Genomic DNA, 6,422 nt, shown 5'->3' on the forward strand with positions numbered 1-6,422 from the left:
AGGTCAGATTTATATTTAGGGGGGGAGATATGTTTTCATCGTATGAATCTATACAGCAGTTTTCAGAGCAAGGAAGATGGCATGTGTGATGAAGATCACATGTGTGCTCCTCTTGTCCGCAAACGCAAAAACTAATCAATCCAACCAACAAGCATATGTTGGATCCTCAGACAAGCACCAAGGAAGGCAACTGGAGCGAGAAACAATAACCTTCACACAACATCACAAGTTATCTGAACATTTGGACGGTGTGACACCATTGCATTGCCATGTACTGATCATATCTCTCTCCTTTTATTTTATTTTTCTCAGCAGAGAGAACGATGTTGTGACATGCGAGGAGATTTCCTCGGTGACCCTCAGTGTCCCTCCGAGAGCTTCATGGGCACCAAGGGAACCAGAGAGTGGAGTACATCTGTTATTTTAGATAGAAGGCTTTGCAGCCCAGCTTTAAATTAATAAAGCCAGCTCGGTCAGACGATACAAGGTGTTGAGGAAGTCCTCTTACAAAGAGGAACAAAGATCAAGCAATCAAAAGAGAAAAAAACAACACTACTACACTGAACTAGCACAAGAACCCTAACAGCCTAGCGCCATTGATAGCATCATAGCAACAGCAAATCGAGCGACCCTCGCACCGGTAGCAAGCCCCTCTGAGGCGTCCGCCACTGGGAGCAACCTCAGGCCATGAAGACATGTGACCACCAGCTGCAGCTGCAGAGGGACAAGTATTCGACAGGAAGCAATGTGCTACTCCAAGAAGCCAGCTTGACATATGAGTACATCTGTGATTAGTGGCCTGTAACTTGGTTCTGGCTGCACACAGAGCACATCCAGTGCAGTAACCTGAAAACAAATGAAAGAAACAATTATGAGCTAATGTTGATTGTGAGTAGTACTTGGTACAAGTGCTTCAGGTCCATCCTGTTCTTCATCACAGGGTCAATTATGTATGGTTGGGAGCTTTGATCTGTCAATTAGCTTAGGCATGGCCTGCATTTGATATCAAATGTGTCATATGCTAATGGAATGGGCAAATGCAAATTGCCCAGATTCAGGTGGTGAAATCAGAAATAATCTATGCATGCTGAAAGTGAACACTGCTTAACTGGACCAGTTCTAGCTAATTTTTAGAATACCCATGCAACAATTGATTGGCATTGAGATGGTGCCATCTTCTCAATTGGCCTCCTTCGCAATAAAAGCTCCAGAAGCACTACACCCAGCACATACATATAAATCGCTCTTCTCAATCAACTTCCCTGTATTGAATATAGTTGCACGTAACAAAATAGGACATCATCAACGTTTACAGTAGAAAGTAGATTGCAGATGAAGAACAAGAAGAAAAGAAGGACAGACCATATGATAAGTACTGAGGAGCAAGATAGCCCAAAGTTCAGGGAAGCTTCAGATTACCTTTGCTGTGATTTACACCTATAACTGCAAGGCCAAAATCCGAAAATCTGCACACCAATAAATGATACATGAACTGTTTTCTTTTTCTTTTTCTTTTTCTTCAAGTGGTATACGAGTTATGGTCAACAGTACTATTCTTACTGACTATAATTAAAATATAGTCATACCATTACCATGGCATTGAGGTCTGAATCTAAAAGTATGTTAGGTAACTTCATATCCCTAATCCCCTGATAAATTCATGAATTAATCAGAGCTAAGACGCCTCAGATTTTATGCTTCATGAAGCTCTACCAGCTGATGAGTTTCAGATTAATTCATGCACATCATTTGCACCAGAAGAGAACATGCAAGAAAAAAATAGGCCTCGGATTAATTCATATATCACGGTAGATAATGCTATGATGAATAATAACAAAATTGTGTTGGTTCAACAAAACATGATGTTCGAATAAACTTGTTGAGGGGATTAGCATTTTCAGCGTACTTTTGCAGATCGAGTGCCCAAATAATGAATAGCATTAGTCAGGCAGCAGAGAAAGATGGTCACATACTCACATACATATTTTTGGTATAATATAGATTGAGAGACATGTGGAACTTACCCACTGAGAACATAACCTCCCCCGCCACCAAGCCAATCATGGCCAACAGAAGATAGTGATGCTTGTGTAAGATTGCCTCAACTAGTTCTTCAGGTTCCTTTACCAAATACAAATTTGAACAAAGAAGTTGTCAAATTTACAGTGCAAAAGCAGATAACAGAAATTACTATTGAACTGGCAAAAAGGAACTTTTGATCAGAAACCACAAAATCTTTTGTCAGTTCCCTGCATAAAGGAACTTTTGATCAGATTACCTGCTACAGATATAATAGCCAGACAAGAAGCCACCATTAGGGTTCACAAGAATTAATATCATCATGTTTCCAGAGACTTGCCATGAATCACTGCAGTTCAAGGAAAGTAGAGATCAGATGGGAATGGACCTTGGCATACTGTCAACATTAACAATACAACTTTGAACGGGTCAACTTGAATTTGTTTTGTTGAGTTTTTCACTAAGCAACTAGAAAGCATGGGGTCGAAGAACTAGAGTACCCCTACTTAATATAATACTGGCTGCAAGGTAACAAACTGAAGAATAAGTGAGGACACGCACATAAGGAGCAAGAGTAGGAGAGAGGTTAGCCCAAGGTTAGGATCCACAATAACCGAGTTTTGCCTGTGTACTGAGGGCTGAACAAAGAAACGCAGGGGGTGACTGGTGACACCTCTCTCTCTGACAATAGCAGTTCCTCCCAATCACAAACAACCAAGAAATAAAACTGCAGAAAGAACAAATCAGAGAAATAGGGAAGAAAAGAATGTGCAATTCTCCCAGAAAGATTGGAGAAAAGTCAGTTGCAAACCTAACCAAACAACCAGAGAAGATCCCTGCAGTCCATGCCATGTTGCCGAAGAAAAGGTAGCTACATATCCTGCCAGGCAATCAGGAAAGACGAGCAATGGCGAGGTCCTTTTAGCACGCGCCTGGAGCTCCTTGGATGGTGGGACCTCGGGGGAAAATTGTAATCCATCAGAAACCGCAAAAAACTCCAATCATAAAATATTGAAGAACAACCAAGACATCTAAAAAAAGAAATAGCTCACCAAAATACCGGTATTCGGCAGCAGCAGCCACCGACACCCACCAAACTACAACTGCAAAATAAAGAGTCAAGAGATCAAAAACCAGAATAAGAACAAAAACTGAACACTCAAAATCCCAAATGTACCGTACCTGCACCCAGAAGAACAGGTGACGCCAACCGAACAGAAGCATGCCAATAACATGTAAAAAACAATAATAACCTCATGCAAAACCAGAAACTACCATGCAGTCAAAAGAAAAGCTAGAGAACCAAGCACTGAACCCCAAACAACAAAAGTGAAACAAAAAAGAGCTAAGCTACATCTGGCCTCAGATTTTATGCTGCACAAGGCTCAACCAGTCGATGAGTTTCAGATGGACTCATGCACATCCTTTGCACCAGAAAAGAACATCCAGGAAAAAAGAAGGCCTTAGATTAATTCATATATATCATCTGCACCGAAGAGACCATGCAAACTTTTGATCCGCCTCAGATTGATTGCTTTTAATCATTTGAACCAAGTAAAGTCGAAAGAGAAACAAATTCCTGATGTGTCTGCCTTATGGATTTTACACTTTCAGCAAAAGGAGCATGGCAAAAAACAATAAAACCAAAAGGTAACCAGAATATATCATCATTGGCCAGAAATCCTAAACTAGCTCAATTTGAAGAAAACAAGTGCAGATTACTGTCTGACAGTGAATAGCTGAGAAAACTGCAAGGAAAACATACTGATGTTAGTAATGACATTTGTAATATGCAGGTATAAACAGTAAAAATGGCATGCCTTGATTCTTTGTAAAAATGTGTATACTAATGAAGTTAAGGGCTATATTTTTTATTTTTTTGGCAAGTTGACTGTTTTTTATATACTAGCTTTAGTTATTTTATATTACTACTATAAGCTATGGAAGAGAGGGGGAGGGAGCAATGTCACCGTTAGAGTTGAACTCTGTTATTCCTCCACGGACTCCAGACCCAATTCCGAACCACTTCTCACTTAGTTTCTTCATGGTATAATCCTTAAGCTCGCAAAAGCTCTCCGCCCAGCCAACTGGTTCGACAGGATCAACTCCCAGCCCGGGGGCCCGGTCATGGGATTGCAGGTTAACAGGATCTGTCCAATCTGCCACGAATGCTGACACGCGTCGTTTGAATTTGGATTTGAATTCCGTCCAAGCCTGATACTTGTAGTGGTTTATGCGAGCCAAAGTAGTCCACATTTTGTGGAAACCAGACTTTAGTGTAAAATGGTGTACAGAATTTGCAAGCGAATCTGCCACCGCATCAAGGCGGACCAATGATTTGTGACGCTCAGCTCTCGTCAGCCGGCAGGTGTAGCCTTGGCACACCCCTTCCTGCGGATGTGCTGTTTGGCCAGAGGGACCAAAATCGTAGCAGGGGAGGAATATCTGGCCAACCTCCGGATCAACAGAAACAACCGAGTCAAGCAACGATTTCGAAGGCTTCTCGACCTCGTTCCAGTTTGGTGAAAAAATGAATTCATCAACGTCCATGAATGCCATCCATTCACAGGAAGGTTGATTCGTGGCTGCGCAATGAGAAAGCCCTGCTTCCTGTGTTTTGGTCCAGGGCCAGGAAACGGTGGAGACATCAATGCCAGCAGAGTTCAAACTAGAGACCTGCCCTGCTAGGTCATCCTCGCTTGCATTGTCGTATAGGAAGAACTTCTCAACACCCACTGCTGCATGGTACCTCACCCACTCAGGCAGAAACTTGGCGACATTTCGAACCATGGTGCAGGCACAGATCGATTTCCTTTCACGTGTCACAGGCAAGGCAGTGTTTTGTGGATCGTAGGTGGCAAGTGAGGGTAAAGGCTCCTGGCCGTTGAGGGCTACGGTGACATGGAGGTTGCTGGAACTTAAAGGAGCCGGTGGAGGGGGGCACCTGATCACCTGCTGGGCTGAAGTGGTGGCGGGGAGGAGGCCACCGTGCCATCGGAGTCTCTGCTGTAGATGCACTGGATGTTGGAAGTGGCAGTCTTGATGACCCCTTGGCGGCTGTTCGTGCCCTTGGCGAAGAGGAGAAGATCGCCTCCGGGGAGAGGGGCGGAATCAAACACGAGACTGTTGTTCCAATTGAGCAACTTGTGGAAATCCGCGGCAGGGGCAGGGGCAGGGGCAGGGGCAGTGGCAGGGGGAGCAGCCGAGGAGGAGTAAGAGGAAGATGAAAGCAGCAGGGGTGGTGGTTGGAGCGGCTGCTCTGAGCCGGGCAGGGGGCAGAGGTAGGCGTGGCGCCCGGGCCCCGGCAGCCTCCCGAGCGCGCGCGCCGGGGAGGACGCCCCACCCTGGAAGACGCACATGGCGTTCCCCACGGCAGGGTCAGCGGACAGGACGAGAACCTCCCGGTCCGGGAGGAGGACGGCATCCTCCCGGAGTTGCGGCGGGGAGTGGTGGCGGTTGGGCAACAGGCGCCGCGCGAAGGAAAGATCGGCCTCTGACGTCTGGCGCGGCATCGACATTAGGGTTTCCGGCGGCGGTGGCCCCGGCGACCGGAAGAGCTGGTCCTGGTGCTGCGGCCAAGTACCGCCGCCGAGGCCGATGCTGGAGGAGTGGGCGCCGAAAAAGAGCAGCGCGCCCACCGAAGCTGCGCCGACGCAGGAGAGGAGGCGCTTGCGGTTGCGGCGGCGACGACTCGGCATGGCGGCGGGCTGCGGCTTTGCGAACGGCGGCGGGCGGCGGGCGGCGGGCGGCGGGTCGAGGAAAGCTGGGCGTTTTCGCTCGCGCGCGGGGCGGGGAGTTGTGCTGCTTTTCGTGCGCTGTGTTGCTCGGGGAATCAGAGACAGAGTTTGGATCTGGTTCCCGGAATTTCCCTCTGAGAATATATGGACCTGAATTGGAATTGGAATCGAAATCGAATTGGTTGCTTTACTTTCACGCAACGAAACCCGTCCAAATTTGGGTCGGTTCAAATCAATTGGAAATCGAATCGGTCGCGTTACTTTGACGCAACGAAGCCCCCGGAAAGATACGTCCCGATACGCACCAAATTAAACTAGATCGGAAAGGAAAGCTAGTGGAATGCTTGATTGGATCGGGGTACGCACCGGATACAGGCGAGTAGATGGCGAAGAGGTTGGCGAGGCATCCGCCGGCGAGGAGGCCGAGGCCGAGGCCGAGCTTCTTGGGCTCGATCTTCATGAGCCGCGGCGGCAGCCTCCGGTCGCCGGCCTCGCCCGGGAGCTTGGACGGCCGAGAGAGTGTGTGTGTTGAGGAGTTGCGGTGTACTCTGTTCCGTGTCTGGTGTCTCCGTGGTAGAGATACAGCCGCGACGATGCAGCCGCCGCCGCCGCTAGGGAGCAGCCGTCGCCGCGGGGATGTAGCCGGCGCCGCCGCTAGGGGGCAGC

At 47.5% G+C, this 6,422-nt stretch overlaps 1 pseudogene; it reads right to left on the reverse strand.

Annotated features, from left to right (window-relative positions):
* Positions 1-405: 405 nt before the first annotated feature.
* On the reverse strand, positions 406-5,582 carry LOC124692407 (annotated as a pseudogene).
* Positions 5,583-6,422: the final 840 nt, after the last annotated feature.

The sequence above is a fragment of the Lolium rigidum genome, chromosome 2 (genome assembly GCF_022539505.1).
Source record: "Lolium rigidum isolate FL_2022 chromosome 2, APGP_CSIRO_Lrig_0.1, whole genome shotgun sequence".
Taxonomy (NCBI): domain Eukaryota; kingdom Viridiplantae; phylum Streptophyta; class Magnoliopsida; order Poales; family Poaceae; genus Lolium; species Lolium rigidum.